This window comes from Salmo salar, chromosome ssa22 (genome assembly GCF_905237065.1).
Source record: "Salmo salar chromosome ssa22, Ssal_v3.1, whole genome shotgun sequence".
NCBI classification, from domain to species: Eukaryota; Metazoa; Chordata; class Actinopteri; order Salmoniformes; family Salmonidae; genus Salmo; species Salmo salar.
Genome location: NC_059463.1, coordinates 56,327,074 through 56,330,254, shown reverse-complemented (window position 1 = coordinate 56,330,254; position 3,181 = coordinate 56,327,074).

Below are 3,181 nucleotides of genomic sequence, written 5' to 3'. Positions count from 1 at the left end.
TGGTATTTATGTTATGGGACATGTCTTAATTAACCCAGGTGTATCTATTTGTCTCCAGGTGCACCTCATTGCAATTAGGGGCCGGTGTTTGCTGGTCTATACCTGGCTATTTGTTCAGTCTCATGGAGTTAGATAGAGGACTCTGGATGGATAAAAAGACATTTTGGCATTAACATTGCCATTGAGGGCGGAACATTTTAAAGTAGCCATCTAGGTGGAGCTTCTTCGTTAAGGAAGAATCACACGGGCCACGTTCAGTCGCAAAACCTTCGAGCATTGCAGATTTCCATGTCATGAATAGAGACAACGTATTTCCTTATTCTAAATGTCGGAGACATATTTGTTCAACATAGCATATTTTTATCTGAACCTTCCAAAACGTTGCATCCTGCTGAACGCACCCTATTATTCAATCCGGGTCATCAGGAGGGATCAGCCAATTAATTATACTCTTGAGCAACCATTGCATAACTGTAGGTGGCAGTAAATTGCCAGCTTTGCCTTCAAATAGTACCTTTTCAAACAACACACTCTGTGGTGGTGTGCAGCCTTTTAGATTGTTTGCCAACTCATAGAAATTATAGAAGAAAATTGACTACTTTAATAAAATGAATATTGCCTCTATTGTCTCAAATGTAATTGTTCTGGTGGCTATGTGTCCTCCTCCTCTCAACTTTCGATTCTCAGGGCTGCTGGACAGGTGCCTTGCTCTTCAACGTGCGAGCCCTTTGGGTGTTAAACTTATCAGGCTTCACCGCCGCGGTCCGGAAATGCTGGTCCCAGTGATTTTGTGCATTTATATGTTCCCAGTTGCCACTCCTGTGAAGGGAGACCACTGAGCTTGAAGGCAGTTTGGTGACCACAGAACCCACAGTACAGGTACTCTACTGTGAACATTATTAAAGTGAACCGTGTTGAATGACTATGTACAGTCGTGGCCAAAAGTTTTGTATGATTGCAATTTGCATATACTCCAGATCAGATGAATTGCAATTAATTGCAAAGTCCCTCTTTGCCATGCAAATGAACTGAATCCCCCCAAAACATTTTCACTGCATTTCAGCCCTGCCACAAAAGGACCAGCTGATATCATGTCAGTGATTATCTCGTTAACACACGTGTGAGTGTTGACGAGGATAAGGCTGGAGATCACTCTTTCATGCTGATTGAGTTCGCATAACAGACTGGAAGCTTCAAAAGGAGGGTGGTGCTTGGAATCATTGTTCTTCCTCTGTCAACCATGCTTACCTGCAAGGAAACATGTGCCGTCATCAGTGCTTTGCACAAAAAGGGCTTCACAGGCAAGGATATTGCTGCCAGTAAGATTGCACCTAAATCAACCATTTATCAGATCATCAAGAACTTCAAGGAGAGCGCTTCAATTGTTGTGAAGAAGGCTTCAGGGCGCCCAAGAGAGTTCCTCAAGCACCAGGACCGTCTCCTAAAGTTGATTCAGCTCCTGACTCAGGGCACCATCAGTACAGAGCTTGCTCATGAATGGCAGCAGGCAGGTGTGAGTGCATCTGCACGCACAATGAGGCGAAGACTTTTGGAGGATGGCCTGGTGTCAAGAAGGGCAGCAAAGAAGCCGCTTCTCACCAGGAAAAACATCAGGGACAGACTGATATTCTGAAAAAGGTACAGGGATTGGACTGTCATTTTCCTCAGCAGCCCGCTACCTGTCTGAATCGTCGTGTCTCCAGCTCGACAGGCTACTCACTGGACCCAATGATGATCACTCGGTTACGCATGCCTCTCCATAATGTCAATGTGCCTCGTCCATTGCTGTTTTGGTTAGTAATTATTGCCTTATTTCATTGTAGAGTCTCTAGCCCTGCTCAATACGCCTTAGCTAACCCTTTAGTTCCACCTTCCAAACATGCGGTGACCTCACCTGCTTGAAATGATGTTTCTAGAGACAATATCTCTGTCATCGTCACTCAATGCATAGGTTTACCTCCACTGTATTCACATCCTACCATACCTTTGTCTGTACATTATGCCTTGAATCTATTCTACCGTGCCCAGAAACCTGCTCCTTTTACTCTCTGTTCCGAACGTACTAGATGACCAGTTGTTATAGCCTTTAGCAGTACACATATCCTACTTCTAATCTGTTCCTCTGTTGATGTAGAGGCTACACCAGGCCCTGCAGTGCCTAGCTCCACTCCCATTCCCCAGGCGCTCTCATTTGTTGACTTCTCTAACCGTAAAAGCCTTGGTTTCATGCATGTTAACATTAGAAGCCCCCTCCCTAAGTTTATTTTATTCACTGCTTTAGCACACTCTGCCAACCCGGTTGTCCTAGCCGTGTCTGAATCCTGGTTTAGGAGGACCACCAAAACCCCTGAAATGTCCATTCCTAACTATAACATTTTCCGACAAGATAGAACTGCCAAAGGAGGCGGAGTTGCAATCTACTGCAGCGTTAGCCTGCAGAGTTCTGTCTTACTATCCAGGTCAAAGAATTTGACCTTGTACTTTTAAAAATCAACCTTTCCAGAAACAAATCTCTGGCCGTTGCCACTTGCTATAGACCACCTTCTGTGCCCTGGACACCATATGTGAACTGATTGCCCCCCATCTATCTTCAGAGCTCGTGCTGTTAGGTGACCTATACTGGGATATGCTTAACACCCCAGCCATCATACAATCTAAGATTGATGCCCTCAATCTCACACAAATTATCAATGAACCTACCAGGTACAACCCCAAATCCGTAAACACGGGCACCTCATATATATCATCCTAACCAACGTGCCCTCCAAATACACCTCTGCAGTCTTCAACCAGGATGTCAGCGATCACTGCCAAATTGCCTGCGTCCGTAATGGGTCTGCGGTCAAACAACCACCTCTCATCATGTTCAAATGCTTCCTAAAACACTTCAGCGAGCAAACCGTTCTAATCGACCAGGCCCGGGTATCCTGGAAGGATTTTGAGCTCATCCCGACAATAGAGGATGCCTGGTTATTCATTAAAAGTGCTTTCCTCACCATCTTAAATAAGCATGCCCCATTCAAAAAATGTAGAACCAGGAACAGATATGGACCTTGGTTCACTCCAGACCTGACTGCTCTTGACCAGCACAAAAACATCCTGTGGCGCACTGCATTAGCATTGAATAGCCCCGTGATACGCAACTTTTCAGGGAAGTTAGGAAAGCAAAGGCTAGCTTTTT